The 20,647-nt window shown below is 35.5% G+C and overlaps 1 protein-coding gene across 8 annotated transcripts in view; it reads left to right on the forward strand.

The window, feature by feature from the left end:
• The window catches only part of LOC120607012 (putative MAGE domain-containing protein MAGEA13P), a 106,226-nt gene that overhangs the window by 70,127 nt on the left and 15,452 nt on the right, over nt 1–20,647 (forward strand). Inside the window, exon 5 of one of the 8 annotated variants that reach the window (XR_005654033.1) lies at nt 3,437–5,552. The exons of 6 other annotated variants lie outside the window; for them this stretch is intronic. The gene's annotated coding sequence lies outside the window, so the exon portion shown is untranslated. Of the gene's footprint in view, nt 1–3,436; nt 5,553–18,519; nt 19,161–20,647 lie in introns of those variants that run through there. One more of the 8 variants, XM_039868631.1, reaches the window with a different exon arrangement.

Genomic DNA, 20,647 nt, shown 5'->3' on the forward strand with positions numbered 1-20,647 from the left:
ACATAATATACATACATACATACATACATACATACATACATACATACAACCACACTAGGCCTTTTGATTGGAGAATTCAATCCATTTACATTTAGAGCAATTATTGATAGGTGTGGGATTACTAATGCCACCTTATTGTTTTCTGGGTGATTTGTAGTTCCCTTGTTCTTTTCTTCCTCACTTGATGCCTTCCCTTGTATATTGATGATTTTCTGTATGGTATACTTTGATTCTTTTTATCTTTTGTGTTTCTACTGCAGGTTTTTGCTTTGTTATTTCCATGAGGCTTGCATAAAACATTTTATAGATGTAACAGTCTATTTTAAGCTTATAACAAGTTAACTTTGATCTCATATAATCTTTCTGCCCTTTTACTCCTTCCTACTTCTGTGTTTTCAATGTAACAATTTACATCTTATTATATTATGTATTAACAAATTATTGTAGTTATTTTTAACATTTTTGTGTTTTAATTTTTATACTAGAATTAAGTGGTAAATATACAACCATATAACAGTATTAGAATATCCTGAATCTGACTATATACTTACCTTTACCAGTGTTGTATATTTTTATATATTTATATGTTACTAATTAGTGTCTAATTTCTTCCTTAAGAACTCCTTTTAGCATTTCTTGTAAGGCAGGTACAGTCCTGATGAACTTGCTCAGTTTTTGCTTATCTACATTTTCGTCTCTCCTTCATTTCTGAAGGACAACTTTGTCAGATAGAGTATTCTTGGGTGGCATTTTTAGTTTCATTACATTATATATATCATCCCACTCTTTCCTGGTCTGTAAGATTTCTGAATAATCTGTTGATAGCCTTATCAGGACTCCCTTTTAAGTTACAAGATTCTTTTCTTTTTGCTGCTTTTTAGATTATCTCCGTGTCTTTGATTTTTGACAGTTTTCTTCTAATGTATCTCGAAGAAGATCGCTTTTATTTGAGTTTGGTGACCTATGAGATTCATGAATTTGGATGTCCAAATCTCTCCCCAGATTTGGGATGTTCTCAGACATTAATTTCTTTAAATAAGCTTTTTACCCTCTTCTGCCTCACTTCTTCTACGTCTTCATAATTTGCATATTGCATCTTTTAATGGTATCCCATAGATCATATAGATTTTCTTCACTCTTTTTCATTCTTTTTCTTTCATCTCCTCTGTTGGATAATCTCAAAGGTCCTTTCTTCTTATTTACATGTTTTCTCTTCTCATTTATTCTGATGCTGATGCTCTCTATATCATTTATCATTTAATTCATTGAATACTTCAGCTCCAGAATTTCTGTTTGGTTCTTTTTTATGAGTACTATCTCTTTGTTAAACTTTTCATTTTGTCTTGCATTGTTTTCCCTATTTCATTGAATTGTCTATGTTTTCTTGTAGTTCACTGACCTTCTTTAAAACAGGTATTTTGAATTATTTTTCAGATAAATCACAGATCTTCATGTCTTTGGAGTTGGTTACTAGAATATTATTGTGATCTGTGGTGGTGGTGTTGTGTTTCCTTGATCTTACATGTTTTTGTAAAATCTTTCACACTTGAAGTAGTAGCTACCATCTCACTCTTAAACTAACTGCCTTCAGAAGAGAAGCAATTTTGTCAGTGCTGTTAGTGATTCTGAGGCTTTCTCAGACCTACTATAGATATATCTAATCCACACTTCTTGCCCCCTTTTGTGGCAGAATTCTTAAGCTTGTATGCCTTCTCTCCATCGTACAATATACCAGCTCAAGTGCTGACAACCCCCATTTGGTTTCTCAAGGGCAGGGGTAAAGCTCAAGTTTGTGGTCTCTCCTTGGCATGCCTATTCAGTATGGTTTTCTGTATTTGCTCACTAGCTATCTGCCAACATTCAAGTTTGCTTCCACTGGGAGCATACACATGGAGCCAGCCACATGGTGTATGTGTGGAGGAGTGGCATGTATGAGGTATGCTGAGAACTGGTGTGCCCAATGGCCAGTTGGTGGGATTTGCAGGTGAGGTGTCCTCAGTAGCTTGTGGGTGGGCTTCTTGATGGAGTCTGTGATGCAGTTAGTAGGATTCTTGTCTCTTTAATGCCCTCCAAGAATACTATTTGCCACTCCCCCAGCCTTTTCCTACTTCCCCACCCAATCATGCAGCACATGATTCAGTACAACTCTCTAATACATCCAAACTTGTTTTCCGTTCCTCAAATGGTATACTGGAACTTCTTCACTAGAAACCTAGGCTTCTGGTCCTACTCATTTAAACACCACTATGTTTTCCGTAATTTCATCGCCCATTAAAGATGTCACTTTATACTTTCTGGTGCAGCCTCATGTCTAAGATAGTATTCTCCAGGGGCTCCTGAACTGCAGCCAAGAGGGGCTGGACCTTGGTCACGGGTCCATGTAGGGTTTACAGCTGGAATCTAGGGCTGTATGCCTATTGCCCAATGCACAGGCAGATGAGAGTCCTCCAGATTCCATTGGTATGTTCCCAGATCGTATAGATCCCACAAAGGAACTTTTATCTGTGGATTCATGCCAAATTGTTGCTGGGGATAAGATGAGGGACATTTTATTCAACCATGTTGCTGACACACAATGCCTGATTCTTGGCTGTCTCATGCACTAGGGGATAAAAACCTATAAGATTTTTATCTCATCATTGAGGCATTTGACATGTTTGGATTTTCATTCTGAATTAGATAATAATATTATATCAATGTTAACTCTCCTTACCATGATAGCTCTACTGCAGTTTATGGTGGTGATGTATAGATGTCTTATGGAAAAAAAAAACCTAAATTGTTACAGTTGAATGAGCATGTGTGTAGCTTATTTTCACACGATTGGAGGCAGAAAGAAATTAGAGAGACAGACAGAGAGAGGAAGGGTAGAGAGAGAAGGAGAGAGAACACATATGAAGGGATAAAAAGTAAACAATGGGAGAATCTGGGTAAAGCATATTCAGGATTTCTTGTACTAGTCTTGTAACTTTTCTGCAAATTTAAACTTATATAAAAATAAAATGGGCAGCATGTCTGCCTGGTAGTCCTATGGATTTCTCTCTTGCTTCAATATTGTTTGGATGAAATGGATCCAGGAAACTGTTCCAGTTTCTAACTACCCTCCAACTTCCTCTCTGGTTACTACTTCTGAGAACATCTTCTTGCCCATCCTCTGCTCCTGGAACCAACCGATACTATTTGTTGTGGTAAGCTCCTTGTTACCAACCATGAGCTCCTGGATTCATTATAATTATTCCACCAAGATGGAGACTGCCATGAACTGCATGGTCAACCTGAATATACAGGCCTCCTATATCTATCATTTTCTGGGCTTGTATTTTCCATGTGGCCACAGAGAGCATGGGCTACTTCTGTGAAATGGCCCTGGAGAAGTGCAAGGCTACTAAGCATCTCTTGAAGATGCAAAATTAGTGCAGAAACTGCTCTCTTCCAGGATGGGCAGAAGCTATCCCAAGATGAGTGGGGCAGTAGCCTGGATGCCATGGAAGCCGCCATGGCCCTGAAGAAGAATATGAACCAGGCCCTTTTGGATCTGCATGTCCTGGGTTCTGCCATCACAGACTTCATCTCTGTGACTTCCTGGAGAGCCACTGCCTAAAGAAGGAGGTGAAACTTATCAAGAAGATGAGCAACAACCTGATATGCTGGCCAGCCTCCAAGCTAGGAGCCCACCAAGGACACAGCTAGGAGCCCTCGGAGACCAGCGGCCTTTGACAGGCCCCTCTCATCTCCCTGGTATCACAGCTTCTTCATAAGTCTCTTTCTCCAGCCACCAGGCATCATTTTAACCACCCTAGATCCCTATCCTGGGCTGTCGCCAAATGAAAATAATAACACTTTTATAGCATAAAATAAGATAAATAAAATAAAATAAAACGATAAAAAGATACTACCCAGAAATACACATAGTGCTATGAGAGTATATAATATAGGGACCTACCCTAGTTTGAGGGGGGGAGGTGTTCAGAACACTTTCCTAAGGAATTATTCATGATCTGGCACCTTTGGGCCAGTCATAAGTCCTAGATGTTCACAACCCTCATTTTGTACTTCTAAAAATATTCCTGAATTATTCTTACTTTGGGAATTTTGGCAACTCTTGAGGTGTCAATGCAGAATACATATTTATATCTGTAAAACAGAAGTGGTTTAATGAAAGTAAAATGACACTATTTCTATGGAAGGAAAAATTTACCTAGAAGAATCCTCCCTGGCCACATCATAATCAATATTAAAGAAAAAAAGGAAAAAAGAAAGAAAGAATAGGCTAGACTTGAGATTTCATCTCTTGCTTGTTCCCTGACTTACTTTCTGTGTCTGATAGGGGCTGTTCTCATCACAGCATTGTTATAGGTTAAACCCCACCCACTGATGGAGAGATGGGCAGACCCAAGCTTGAGTAAGCCTCAGAACCTAGAGAGTTGAGAAAGTCTTCTGTGTCCTGTATGATGAGTGTTTTTTGACCCTGCTATTTACTGAGTTCTTATAGTTTTTATTGGTGTATAGTTTAAATACTGTTCCAGAAGTCATGGGAGTGAAAAAGAAACATAAAATTATCTTTGATTCCCCGCCAAAACAGTCAGTCTAGTAAGAGCAACAGAAATGTATATAAAGAATGAAACACAAGTCAAACCCATTTAAGGGAAATTGAAATTCCCGTTATAAATTAGAGCTGGTATGGGAGTCTACTTTGCCAGTTGTTTCCAAGAAAGTGATCCCAGACTGGCTGTGACCCTGATGACAGACACTCCAATAAAGGAGTGCAAGAACCACACAGAAGTGTACCACTGAAGAATTCTATTTTTTTTTTTTGTCTAAAATATTTACTATTCCAGGAAAGGAGACACTTACAGTCTGAGATAAACCAAAAAAGGAAGCAGATTTGGGTAGCAGAAGGAATATTGTCAACACCTGAGAAGAAATGAAAACTTACCTTCTGGCTTGCTTTGACAACATTTTAATTTTTTAGTAGTTTAAATAATTTATGCTCTTTTCAAGTTTTTGTTAAAAATGTCAGCAAAAGAGTCAGAGCAAATATTTCAGAAATCAATACTTCTCCTCAATTATAAGCAAAAACGTAACTAATCCTTCAAGAAAATTGTGTCAAGAATATGATGTGTTCTAAGATAAAAGCCTAATAAAATATTTTAAACATCGAGATGCTAAAATATCTGATTACATAAAAAACTCAGAAAATGCAAATCAAGAGATAACTCATTCAATTATTTTTTGCACTTACCTTTAAATTATATCTAGATAACTGTGCCAGAGGCTTTAAGAAATTATCCTATCCATTCATTAGAGCAACTCTGTGTATTATTATTTCCATTATACAGATAAAGAAACTGACGCACAAAGTGGTTAAACAACTTCTCAACATTCCATAGCATATAAAGTTTATGTAAATATAGATATGGACACTTACTCATGAAAATAACATTTAGATAATGAAATAAATGTTCCTTTCGGGTGTCTTAGCAGAGGAGACTTAATTCACTTTTAGCCTTAAATTTTTATTTTAGAATAAAGTAGAAGAATAGAATAGAATAGAATAGAATAGAATAGAATAGAATAGGGAGTGACTTTTTCTCTCACATTAATTTATTTTGTAATTATGTCATTTTATTTACTGAGTAAATATCCTCTAACTTCTTTTTCTTCTCTTTATATATATTCTCAGAACTCTGTTTTGAAAAAAATATTTTCCTTTAAGCTCCTGAAATGATAAATTATATTCTGAATTATTGAAACAACTTTCAGGTAAGGGTTTCAAGCCATTCTCAGTAATCATTAAAAAATCATAAGGAATGAGAGAAATGATGGAAAAATTATAATAGGCCAATCAAGTCATAGTTTTCATAAAGAATTAGAAAACATATTCCCCAGAGTGTAGTCCAAGGTATGTGACAATAATACTAGACACATGTTTACAGCATTGTTAGAGAGATGTCCTGAGAGCTATGTAAGCGCACTAGTGGACACTTGCAACAAACCAAGGCAGAAAAACTCATTTCTTTTTTTTAAAGATCACTGTATTTGGGGCCTAGGAGGCAGCTGCCAAGAGTAGTTTAAGTCTTGTCATCAGTGCCCCTAACGCTGTACTTAATCCATTTCACATACTGCCACCAAATTAAATGTCCGGTTTTAAATAAGAATTTGCATAATTTCAATATCAATAATAAATCAGAAAAGAAACACAATATTAAAATTATACCCCAAATGGGAACTGTCAGGAGCAACCTCAAAGGGGTTCATTAGCTACAGCGAATTTTTTTACTGTTCCTTTGCTCTGGGTAGGATAATATTGTTCAGCATTAATTTAACAAATTTTTTTTTAGAAAAAAAGATTTTTAAGATGACTTAGTAATTTATTGACTTATGAAATTATGATAGGTTTTATCAGGAAAGTCCTGCATCCATGTGTTCTATAATTGCTTTTCAAACTGCCATAGCATTTCTAAATCAAGCCCTGGTTGTTAATTAACATGCGGAAATGGGAATGATATCATTATTCTCTCTATATCCAAATTGTTTCCATCAGAGTCTGTGTTGCCATTCTACTTAAGAAAGGATATGAAACATTCATGAATGTCTTTAAGGCTTGTAAGCAACTCATTATTTTCTTACTGTGGAGAATGGAAATGTAAAAATCCTAAATATGTAACTCCATTCGAGGACTTTGCCAAGTTTCCTCCAAGACATTACAGAATTATTGACAAATCCCTATGAAAGCAATTTCTATTACTGCAGCATTAAAGTATTCTACTGGCAGTGAACCCCATTATAAAGCTAGCATTGAATGTTGGGGGACAGGTTCAGCATATTCTTATGATAGATACTAGAAAACAGGTTTTTCTATATATAATTTCTATTTTAAAAAAACTTAAAAAATATATATAACTTTTACCCGTAGTCATAAAAGTCATACTGAGGAAAAAACATAATAGTGAAGAGAATTTTAACAAAGAGAATACCTATAGTTAATGACCCAAAGATAAAAATTGACATGATCATATGTTTTCCCAGTTTTCTCTATTTGAATGTATTACATGCCTACATTTTACCCACAAATGGGAATCCTCCTTTATATGATCTTACTTTATAAGATTTTTAACTTAACAATCTACCAATCTACCATCACCATTATCCCATTGTATTAGATGTTCCTCTATAATATTCTTATGACTACATAGTTGCTGTATGTTTAAGGCCATAGCTTAGACTAATGACCTAGCTGAAACTGCCTAATGCTTTATTTCGATAGTTTAGCTTATATGCTATGATTTCATCTTTTGGAGAATACTTGTGTTTTTAGTTATTTAAACCTGAGATATTTTCCTAAACTATTCCTTTCTAAATAGTCCATAACTTATATATGTTTTACCTGTCATTATTTTTAGCACTAATGTACAAAAAAAATTGAAGCAGATAAATTATTTCAGAGAATTGTTTAGTGGATGTAATTTTTCTACCCAAATAATTTGACAGAAAGCATATACAAAACAAGCATTCCTGGCTGGTCCATAACGATTTCTCTAGAGAAACAGCAAATTTCAAGGATTGAGATTTACATTTAATGAAATTTTCTATTGTCATTTCACAGGTAGCAAAGAAGGAATTTCTCATCTATCATTATCCATACTATTAACGTAAGGTCTTAAATATAATAAACATGATTAGAAAACTTCTAGTGTATGAATAAGACTAGCATAGATTTATTTCTGAAATATTCAGTATAATTTGAAATATATTCATCCTGTCCACTTCTGCATAATTTGTTCAAAACCATGGAATATTTCCAGTTCTCAAAGTTGAAACACAACATTAGTTTTGTCAACAGTTTAATTTAATGAACGTATACAGTAATTTCTTTGAATTAAAAATAAAATTTGAGGTAATGAATTCCTAAAATATTTACTATTTTCCTTTTTTTCCATGATTATTATAAACACTAAACTTTACACACACAGATTTGTCAACACACTTTGCCCCACATTTGTGGGACTGTGTATGTGTGCATATGAGTAATGCATGCATATATGGTTTTATGTCCCTCAACACAGAATGGAGGAACCTGACCAACCAACATCCGGACAGAAGAGTCTGTTGATATTTTCAAGAAATATATTCAGAAGCCCTGGACAATCTCCACATTCAAGAATAACACTATAATAACACTTTAGTATATAGTTTTCTTCAAAAATTCCTAGTAATAATAATTACAACTGTCTACGGCCATGGCACCCTGAACAAACCCAATCTCATCTGATCTCAGAAGCTAAGCAGGGTCGGTGTTGGTTAGTACTTGGATGGGAGACCACTTGAAAATACCGGGCGACATAGGCTTAAAAAAATAAAATAAAATAATAATAATATAATAATAATAATAATTACAACTAACATTTACTGAGTAGCAAGCATGTGCTTAGCACAATGTGAAGTACTTTAGCTTTCACTTCACAGCAAATCCATATGGTAGGAACTATGATCATCACAAAATTAAAAAAAGAAACTATCTATTGCCAATAAATGACAACATGAAATCTTGAATCTAAGTATCCAGCAATAAAATACAGGCGCTTAACCAGTTCATTATTATTAACCTGCTACAGACTAAAATGTGTCCCCCCCACCAAAAATTATTCATATCTTGAAGTCTTATCCCTCAATGTGATGGGGCCTTTGGGAGATAATTAGGGTTAGATGAGTTTATAAAGATTGGTGGCCTTGTAAGAAGAGGAAGGGATGTCTCTCTCTCTCTCTCTCTTCCCACCCCACATGCATGCATTGAGGAAAGGCCGTGTGAACACACAGCAAGAAAATAGCCATTTTTAAGCCACAAAGAGAGCTTTCACCAGAACCTAACCATGCCGGCATTGTGATCTAAGACTCTAGCCTCTAGAACTGTGAAAAAATAAATTTTGATTTTTTTTAAGCCACCCAGATTATGGTACATTGTTATGGCAGGCCAAGCTGAGTAACACACACCATCAAAAAGTAAAGAATGGTTTACAGTGTACTATTATTGAACCTTTCAAAAGTTGGGGTTGCTAGAACTTCATTCCACCTTCTCCCCCTACAAGATGGCTTTCTAGAGCTCTAGGCATCCCTCTGATTTGGAGAATAGATAATTATTTAAAGATTGCATTACAGGGAGGGTGATGTTGGCATCATGGCAGCATAAGATATCCCTCTTTTTGGTCTCCCCTTTTTAACAACTAAATTTGGTGCCCATCGACAAACAAAAGTACCTCTGTGGGATTTGTGGGATCCAGGACTATACACACCAAGGGACCTGGGAGGGTCTCACTTCCCTCTATAGGGTACTCGGCAGACAGACCACAGTATGGGTTGTGGAAGCAGCAGGAGCTTGCTAACCAGCCAAAGCCTCTCTAGGCCACACGTGGATAAAACCAGGAGTGTTGAGTGCTGACTTGGGCAAACACCCATACATAAAAGAGCCTTTGTAAAAGTCCTCCAGCCTTCCAGGCTTCCCAAGGAGAGACTTGACTGTGTTGGAACAACAAAAAGTTTGAATGTAGTGGAGTTTAAGAGAAACTGCCAGCACCACTCCTTCCACAAGGTGACAGTGTGGGGCTGAACTAGATGGCAGTGACCTCTCCTGTGGGGGAAAGGGAGAAAAGTGAGTGAGTACCTAGCTATGTGGGATGCTGCTGGAGACTCCCGTTTCTCTCCTGCAGCACCCAGAGCATTGAGGTGGTACCTCAATGACTGTGGGAAGGGAGATCGGGAAAGAGGCAGATAGGAATATCAAAGGGCATTTAAGGGATATAGTTCCTGCTGACTGCTTTCAGGACCTCACCTTAGGGCTCCCCCACCTGGCCTGTGAGCTCACTTTCAATAGGAATTTAACATTTAACATACAGCAGGCAATGTGGAAGATAAAGATGAATTAGGTATCATCTCTCAGCTCCTAGAGCTTACAATCCAGAGCGTTGATCACTTCACACCTAAGACTTCTCTCTGGCCATCATGTTCCTCTGACCATGCCAATTTCTCTACATACCTTGGTTTGCTATTTCCCTATATCTTCCCATGAAAAACCTACCAACAGGAATGCTATCATATTTTTTCTGCTTGTTCACCAAGCCAAAACACTCTATTGAATATTTACATTGTGCCTTGCATGGGTGTTTTATATGTTATCTTAATCAATACTTAAAAGCTACAAGATGGATATTATCTTCCCCACTTGAAAAAATGTGTTAACCAAAGCACAGAGAGATTAATTGCCAATGTCATGTAACTAGTAAGTGCTACTGTTGTGAATTTGAACCAAAATGTTAATTATTTCTGCCTACTTACTCCAAGTGGTTAAATGATCCTTTTATTTGTGATTTGGGAGGGAGATAAGGAAGAGGGGGCAGATTTGAGAAATAGAATTGCAGGATTAAGTGTGATCATCTTCAAGTCTACATTTGACTGCTTCAGTATACCGACTAGTTAGAATACATTATACTTCTAATAAATATTGTCTTAATTTTGTTTTGTGCAATTAAAGGTTTTATACTTTTTATGCCAAAAGAAATGCATTTTTGTTTTGTTTTACTTTTCTGTTGTTCTGTTTGTTTGTTTGTTTGTTTTTAATTTAGTTATGGGATGTCTAATTCTTTCAAGAAGACCTAAATATTTACAAGTTTCCAATTGTTCTAATTCTTCAGTAGTTAAATTTTTTGTACACAATGAACATTTCTGTCCTTTCACACTTTCTGTTTGCGTTATAAAAATCAAGCTCTGTCTTAACATTATTGTTAAAGTATCTGGTAATTATAGGTAGTTTATGAACCTATTTTTAGAGCTGGCATTTTTATTATTATAATTATCTTTAATACAGGTTAATTACTCCTGGGGCACACACAATATTTTAATATATACATTTTTCAAAGAATTAAGGTATCACATCTCAGAGTCTGAAGAAACCTTAAAAGTCAACTAACCAAACTCAACTTTTAAATTTTTAAAATAATCCCAGACTACCACGAGCAAAACATAAAATGAAAGACATTTCCCAATAGTATCCATGGGAGGAAAAAAATAATCACTTTTTAAAATTTAGATAAAAACAAAATATCTCAATGATACTTAGTAATAAGAGCAGTCACTATATGCTATGCACTGTTCTAAGTGCTTATACGCATGAACTCATGTAATCCTGGATGAAGAGATGATTATTATCCCCATTCTAGAGATGATGAAACTGAGGTGCAGAGAGGTGAAATAAATCTGTTCAAGGTCACACAACTAGTTAATGGCAGAAGTGGGTTTCAGATTCAGGCAGTCTGACAACAGAGCCTTTACATTTAATGGCTATGCTATCTTCTTTAATCTGGTAAGAAATCATCAAAACATTTGTTCATTGCAGCTTGGACTTTCTACATAGATTTTCATCCTTTCTATTGTTTTGATGGACTTTTTGGATTGCATAGGGCTTTGAAGCCAAAGTACTCTAACTGACAAGAAGAAAAAGTACAGGATGCCTACCATTTATTCACAAAATATCTACGTTCTACACTCTATTGGAACTTTTGTGTTTTGAAGAATATATTTATTTGTACTGAGTCAAGTCAACCTCAATCACTCTTACACTCAATGTTTGAAAAGCATGTACATCATTTCTTCAGTCAACTAGATTTCTTTCTATAACGATATGCTGTATTGATCAGCTCTGAGAATATTTATAATCCACCTCATCTTAATAGGACTATTAATACTTCTGATATTATAAAAAACATTAATTGTTTTAGTGTTGACATATTGACAAATAATATGATAAGCGAAAAAGAAAAGTATAATCAAAGACAACCATATTACATCTTTTAGCTGCTCATGGGCAAAAATAATGTTAATATAATTTAAAGTTTCAAACAAGATTAATAGCCATGCTATGCTGGTGAGAATGTACCCAATAAAAACAATCCAGTCATAAGTTAGCAGTTGATACTGACAATAGAACATGATACTCCCGTTAAGGGCATATCATTATATATTATAAAATTACATCATCCTGGAATGAATCATCAATATTAAATTTGTGGAATTAAATGCATAATTCTGAAGCTTTACTTATTTCATTGGTTTGGTTTGCAAAGCTTATAGTTAAGTTTGACAGGGAGACTCTTTTGGATTTAATAGGCTAGGAGTCTTGAACAACTGACTGCACCCTGCACTACAACTGTGATGGAAATCTCTAGAATTTGGTTTATGTTAACCACATGAGTAAAGCAGATGACAGAAATGATAGACATTGTTTTGATTTTACGAAAAAAAGCACGCTATAAAATATACTCAGGATATTAAATAATTTAACACATTTAAACCTATAAGAATTTATATTTTTTCTATGAAATTAAAGATATTAATTTGAATATATAGTACACCTGACATGTTCAATGAAGGTGTTGCTTTAAAATAAAACTTGCTCCAACACTATCACTAGTGCTCAGAAAAAGTTTGGATTTAATCATTTGGAATTTTCTTTGAAGCCAGCTGAAAACCACTTGAGAAATTTGTCAAAGTAGTTATTCTACCTTGTTTTAGACCAAAATATTAGTCAACCTCACATTTATTAGAGTAATTCACATTACTTTTTAGTTTTAAAAAAATCTACCTATAAATGATGGAAGTAATACAAAAATGGTGACAGGTGCATGGAAGACGCTAAATTAATATTTTATAGATTGTGAGACACAAGCTCCAGAGATAACTCCAAGAGTGTAGTTTCATGAATTATTTGAGCAGTAGCTTCATCACTGAAATAAGTTTATGTTCTCCCATGTGGACAGCTTAGAAGGGGATGACACTTATTTGGATGGATGAGTTCAAATCTTCACATTATAAAATCAATCACCTTATTTTTAAGTCACACTTTGTATATTCAGAGTTTAATTTCTATTCCAAGATATTTCAGAATTTGAATTTATTCAAATGTGTTTTATATTTTGTAAGGCAAATCAGAAGTTATCTGCTCCTCTATAAATAATGCATAGGGAATAGAAATAGATGTAATAACATGAAGTTAGGGAATTATGAGTGAAAAAATATTTAACACCAGTTCTGTTCAAATACAACTGAAATACATGTGCAATCCTTCATATTCTTTGTCCTCTCTTTATGATAGTTACCTCATTGGCAGGCTACCATAAGGTCCTTGGGCAGATTTTCTTATGCCAATAATCAAGGAAATATCAGCTAAACTCTCTAACCAATGGATTGACTTCAGTAAAATGGCCAGGAATTAAGGGGGGGAAGGGGTTCTATCTAATGTTAGGTAACAAGTTTGTTTGAATTTTTCTAACTTTCAACCAATTATGTAGGTGTAACATACTTTCAGTAAGGGCAAAACAGAACAAACAGACAAAAGCTGAATTAGAGCCCTCAATTTCTGCCTATCCTAGGAGCATAGCATAAGATGACTGTTCTAGGAGTTTCAACTACTAGGATATCCTGAGGCTAAACATGATGTATTTTTAAGCCAGTTATTGTTGCCATGACTTCTTCTTCAAAGTACCTAGGAATCTCATGGAGAGAATAACTGAAGTAAATAGACTCATCCTTTCTCTTGCTGCCAATTCATGGATTATAGTATAAGCAGCTTCCACTTTGTGTTTATAGTGAAAAGTTAACCCTGATCTCAAAGTGTTGAGATAGAAAATGTACCTTCCTCCTCACAGAATCCATGGGCATATTGCCCTATAGGTAACTTTTTAAATGGATACTCTCGATAACATGCTTAATTGTTTGTTAGTTTTTCCTGTCAGATTATTCTTTAATGTTCAGATTTTACTTGCAATCTAAAAAAAAAAAATGCATTTCTTTCTACTAAGGTCATTTAGAAACCAGGATTTCTGCTGACAGGAACGCCATAAAGTAGTCTCACTTTATATATTAACTTTGCTCCAAGGAAGAGGCCAATATGGCTATGACTTATTTGTATTTTGTTCTTAGAAGGAAATAGCCATTATAATTTCCTACAATTTAGAATACACAGAGAAGAAAAACACGAGGAAATGATTTGTCCAATGTTCACGAACACAAAGAACTGGAACTGGAATGTATTTTATCCTAACAGAATTTCTCTGGTGGCGGAGAAACATTGAATTAAAAAATTAGAGGACTTGTGAACTTGTGTTCTGTGTTTTATTAGATAAGTTGGAAGCGTATCATGGAGGAAAGAAGGTAAAATTCTCAAAGATGATAAATTCTCAATCAACTCCTGGTCTATTGCCTTGAATTTGATAGCAGATTTTCAAAAAACTGTTCAGGAAGCCCGTTTCTCTTAAATTTATCATTATATTCCATTCTCACTGTCACCAAATTGGTCTAAGCTTTCATTATTCACACTTGAGCATTTGAAGATTAAATAATTCATACATGAAAGTGCTTGGAATAGTGTCTGACACAGCATGACTCAATCTAATGAGCATCCACCATGTGCCCATATGCATTACGGGAAACAAAGAGATAAATAAAAAAGGAATTGAGCCTTTTAAGTACCCAGAATCTAGTGGGCAAGGCAAAAACATAAATACCTGCATTGTATGGCAGACTATAGCCAGTGCCATAACAAAGTCACAAATAAGGATGAGATGGGCAGGAAAGATTACCTTTAATGATAGTGAAATCGATCATTCATTCATTAATACAAATTAACTCATACTTTAATTACAATCTTTTGACGTAAGCTGCATAGATGTTCCTTTGAGCATTCATATAGAACTCTGTAATTTACAAAGTGCTTTCACATACACTGTCTCATTTATTATAACCACAACAGCTTCATAATAGAGATGCTAGCATTATTTTTATTTTATAGAAAGGAAACTGAGGTTTGGAAAGAATATTTTATATAGTCGGTCAAATTTCAGAGGTGTTCTGATGTGAAAGCCAGGATGAGGAACCTGAGTTCTAGGGTGATGGAGACTGGCCCAAGGTCACGTAGCTATTTAGTAGGAGAAGCTCAATTTGAGATCATATCTTGTAAAGGTAGATTCTGTACAGTAAGTCCACACCACAGCAGGGATGGAATGAACCATGTATCTATTTCTCCCACTCTCTAGTCCCTGAGATATCTATCAGTATCCATAAAAAAAACCTACTACATCAGACTTTTTAGAAGCTGCCCTGGTATTTGCCTTGAAGTGCTTTCAAGGCCTATCTTCATAGGATATGAGTCTTGTTTGGCATCCAGTATGGTCTTTACAAATAAGAAAAATGATGACAGCAATTGACATTTTCAAAAGTGTTTTCAAGAAGGGATTGGCAAGTCAGTCATTAATTTCATTCGGGAGGCTCACCCTTCCACATTTAGTATTTATATTGAGTACATTCTTTCAGGGTGTATTGTTTTACATTAAATACTGACAGAATATTTCAAATTAGTTTCTTATGGGGACTCATTATTATTAGAATGCTAGGGATATATTCAAGGAGAGAATTGCTATTCAGAATAAATTTCTCTGCCTCTTATCTTGTGTAAATTCTATAATACATGGGCAGGCTGATGTAGGAATAATTAGGTAGATAAGTGATTTTTTTTCTAAATAGTCAAATGAATTACGGTTAAACGAACAGAATGATCAAAACAGTTATGTGTTAACTTGAATTCGTCTCCCACTTAAGATGTTCCAAAGTTCATTTAAATCAAGTTTGTAAGTAAACTTGGAAGATTAAAAAAGTATAGTACTGCTAAAATTATAGAACTAGATCTCTGAAATGGATGTGAATATATAAGATTTAGAAAAGAAAGTTGGGATGTATGGATATTTTGGTTAAGGATTATAGAGCTTTTTATAGAGAGGCGATATATTTATGAATGAAAAGTCAAAACATTTATAGCATGGCTAATGTCTATTTGTCCATAAAAATTCAGGTCAAATATGCATAGTATAAAAGCTATACACAATATTGACAATGGTTATTTTATAAGGGTGGTGTGGAAGACACTGTTCACAATTATTTCCTTCAAGTCCTTCTCATGCCTTCCCTGTCCCATTGATTTTGGGTTTGACCATGAGACTTGCAACATATGGAGTAAGAGTATAAATTACAGTATAATAGCTCCAAGTGGAGACTTTAAGACTGATTATTTGTTTTTGATCACCCTCTTGTGCTCATTCTCAACATACCCTCATTTTTAAAGAGAAAAATGTGGCTCCGAGTAGTTAGAGACTTGTTTTTAATCATATAGCTCATGAGTTTTCAAATCCATAAGGGATGGAAGTAGCATTCCCCTTTATATATTTAACTTCTCTTCATTGTAGTTACTATTTTCTCAGAATATTTTTACCCAAGTCACAATGAGTGCTTTTCTGCAATCATTTGTTCATTGTGAAGAGAAAACAGCAGTGAAGAGAATCTTCCGAAGACACGCTAATGGGTTGCAATAAGTAATCTTTTTATGTACATTTGTGCAAAATAATACCATTTAACTTAAAATATCATTTAGGAAAACTATAACATAAATAATATTAGAAACTGGGCTTAACTTTTGCCCTTTAAGACCATAGTGTATCTTCTTTAACATCTGTCAAGGACAAACGCCTTCTCTGTACTTTGAATTATCGTTCCCTGCTCTGTTATTATTCTAGAATCTTTACCCACAGCTTTGTCATCTGGCTCCTGGCTTCTATCTTTGTTTCAGACTAACCTGAAAGTGACTGAAGTCTACTCCAGATGATCCAGTGTCAGACACACATTATAAATTGCATCCCCTTTTTATAGACTGAATATGGGAGAAGTCAGTTTGATGGTTTTCATTTGTAAGCCAGCTTATCTTCATATATAGGCTTTTCCTCATGCTCAACTAGATCTTTGCAATCACCTACATTTCATTTGAGAAGAATTACCAGTTTTCAATTGTTTCTTCAGGTATTCGTTATTACTGAGAAATGCAAATGTGGTTTTTGCGTGAAACCCCTGCTGATGGAAACAAAATCTGCATTGCTATTCAAATTATTATGAGCTACCTACAGCACTTGGCTTAAGCAGTTGCATAGAAACTATTTCATAAAACACTCTCTCTTCATAAGGAAGGTGTGACAAGAATAAAATGTGATTTCATCACTTCAGTATAATCCCTTCTTCAACCAAATAAGAAATGGTCACAGGGTGAACAGAGGTAACAAAGAATAGTGAGGGGGATTTCAACTTTATACTCTGGAGCCCTGGTAAATCAAAGCCTATGTCACATGGGTCACTGTGGGAAGTGAGGAAAGGGACAGTCGAGGGAATGTTTGACTCCTTGCTTCAACAGAGCAGTTCTGATTTTGTCTTTATAAACTGTGCTTGGATAATAATGTGTTTTTTACAAAAAAGTCTATGGGAAAATTTTTTTTAAACCACTGAGCTGTACAGCTTTTGAAATCAGTCAGTAAGTTTCAATCGTGGTTACAACTATATGACCTTGTGCATATAACTTAACTCTCTAAGCTTCAGTTTTCTTATCTATAAAATGTGAAAACTACTTCACAAACATATCTTGCAGCTGAAACGAAGTCACACATCAATGTACCTAGAATATGGCATGTATTTAATAAAGGGTAACATTTGTATTTATTATTATTGCATAGAATAACCATATCCAATACATGATCTTCATCTTCAAAAATTTATCAAGTGAATCATTATGTGAAAAGCATAACACTTGCTCATTGCCCTTGAAAACTTTATAGCCTAAGTGGTAAGATGATACATAGCATGGAAAAAATCAACACTCAAACAGGATAGTATAGGCCAAGAACTAAATGATTTGGATTCCCTGGCTGAGGAAGGAAAATGCTCGAATAAAAAAATGAATATGTTCAAGCACATGACCTCATATTCTTGGCACGAGTCTCTGTGTGACTACTTTATGAAGACTATCCCCAAATTGAAAGGTTGAAACCATTACTAATTTACTGACTGCACTGCAACATCTCTATTTAACAGGGAGAAAATGAATGCCAAGTGCAAAAAGCTATAAATGGTGTTTCTAAAAGAGAAACAATGAGAAGCTATGGTCTCACCATAGATTCTCTACTATGTGTCTACACCATCAGACAGACCATTTGCTACCATTCTTGAAACAAACAAAAAAATAACAACTATCTTTTTCAATTAATTGACTTTCACTAGCTGATGGTAAGTGATATGGGAGGGAGTGGAATGTGTAGTAGACATTGTGTATGATGTGAATGCTTTTTGGACAGCCCCATAATGTCACTGACTTGTTTTCCATTTACTGACTCTCAGGTATGGTGAAGATGGTAAAATGGCTACATGGCAGAGAGGATGCAGGGAAGACATGTGCATTTAGAATATTATAATGAAAATTAGTCTACTAATCATTAAGGGCTGATTGATGAACATGCCTAACCAAAGCCTATTTTTTATTGAGTGAATAAATGACATTAGGAGAGATATAGCCTCATCTGTGGCATCACTCACGGATGACGCTATATCTCTCCTAATGTCATTTATTCACTCAACAAAAAATTATTGAGTGCTATTGTGGGGATAACATAGTTAACAAGACAAGGTTGCTGCTCTTCGGGAAGTTACAGTTCAGATAGGGATACAAACAAACAATTAGAAGTGGTGCAATAAGCGCTTTGATAGAAGCAATTAGAGGTTACGATGGAAGTTTGTACAATGGGGCATTTAACCCAGTTCTGGGAGTCAGAGATAGCCTGCAGAGGACATGATATCAAAGGAGAGATGCAAAGGAGGAATAAGAATTAACTCGGTGACAAAGCAGGGAGAGCAAGGAATAATGTTCCAAGGGCAAAGGTGATTAGTACCTGCGAAGGAGAAGTGATGCTATTCTGGATATGAGTAAAAAAGAAAACTCAAGGATGAAAGCAGCAGGACTGAAGAAGCAAGTAGGGGTGAGCTTATGAAAGGCCTTGAAAACCATGCTGATGGCAATGGGGAAACTGTTGAGCTATTTTTAAACACGTGCTTATCATTATCAGGTTCGGTTTTGAACAATTACGCTAGAAGAATGGGCCAGAGACCTAGACACGACTCGAGACTGTTGGAGCAATTGAGACGATGTTTTCCTGGACAAAGAAAGAGTGGTGATGGAGAAAAATGAACAGATACAAAAAGCATTTGAGAAATAAAATCAACGAGACTTGGTGATCTATGAGATGTAGAAGGTGAATAAAGGGAGACTTCTAAGTCTTGGGATAAGCGCAGCAAAGAAATACATACCTACAAGGAATCCTCAAAAAGCAGGGCTACATATAAGTGTGAAGACAAAAGGAGAGTGTGCTATCATAGAGTCTAAAGGAAAAGAATTCTTCAAAGAACATGGTAGTGTATCAAGTGATATTAAGGAAAGGATTTAAAAGTTGTTAGTGGCTTTGACATCAAGTAAATCACTGGTAACCTGGATACACTGTCAGAACAGTTTTAGTGGACACCTAAGAGTAAGTGAGCATTTCTATTTCTAGCAATTTAGAAAAACAGGCAACCTGAAAAACCATGTAGTACAAAACACAGAAATGCCAGGCAAGAAAAAAAAAATTCTTGAAATGCATAGCCAAGACCACAAGGTATTACATAAAGTTGAGATCATTTTAAAATCCCAGAAGTTATAAATATAGTACAGAAAGTTTCTGTATGCCTTTCATTCAACTCCCCCCAATGTTAACATCTCACATAACCATAGTTCAGTTATGAAAACTAAGAGATCAAAATTTGTACGATATGATTAAACTATAGACTGTATTCAGATTCTACTGTATTCAGTTTTTCTACTAAGGTCCTTTTTCTGACCCAATCCATGATAGCACATTACATTTAGTTGTCATGTCTCCTTAGTTTCCTCTCATCCGTGACAGTCCCTCAGTCTTTCCTTACCTTTCAGGATATTGACAGTTTTGAAGAGTACTAGTCATATATGTTATAGAATGCCCCTCGATTTAATTTTATCAGATGTTTTCTCATGAATGGATTTTGAAGTTATGCCTTTTCTGCAAAAACACTACAGATGTGATATTGATAAGTTTGTGTCCTTCTCAATGCCTCACAGGGAGGCAGGATCCTTAGGTCTCATGGACCTGGACTTCTCAGTCCTCTTATTCTCCCTTCAGCTCTAGTTCTGGCTTCAGCACTCAATTCCTACCCCTCCCCCAGAAGAGATTTTTAAAAATCTGTTCCTTTCTTCCAACTGCAATGGATTTTCACCAGAACTCTAAATACAGGGGTATTATTTTTCTTTCTCCCACAGATGAAGGATTTTGTTTAACAGGGACAATACGTGAGAAGTGTCTTAGTGGACTCTCGTGCCCTCCCACAGTGAGTGGCTGCTGTTCCCCTCCTCTTGGTCTGCACTGGAAGGGAACTTTCTTAAAGATTCCCGCTAATCTTTTCTATGAGCACTCAGCAAGGTACATGCAGAGGAAGCCTTGAAGATATTGCAGACTTCCCCCATTTTTGTGGTCTTCATGGGGTTCACAGTCTCTACCAATTTGCCCATCATCCTGGGTGAATTCTATTTACCGTCATCTGGCTGTGTCTTCTCCAAGTAAGCCAGTGCTCACATCTTTTCCTCAGATTTTGGGACACTTGGTTGCCTTTCAACCTCAAATCTCTCACAAATTCATGAAAACTTATGAATTTGAAGTTTTTTTAGGCTTTT

The sequence above is a fragment of the Pteropus medius genome, unplaced genomic scaffold (genome assembly GCF_902729225.1).
Source record: "Pteropus medius unplaced genomic scaffold, Ma_sr-lr_union100, whole genome shotgun sequence".
In the NCBI taxonomy this organism is placed as follows: Eukaryota; Metazoa; Chordata; class Mammalia; order Chiroptera; family Pteropodidae; genus Pteropus; species Pteropus medius.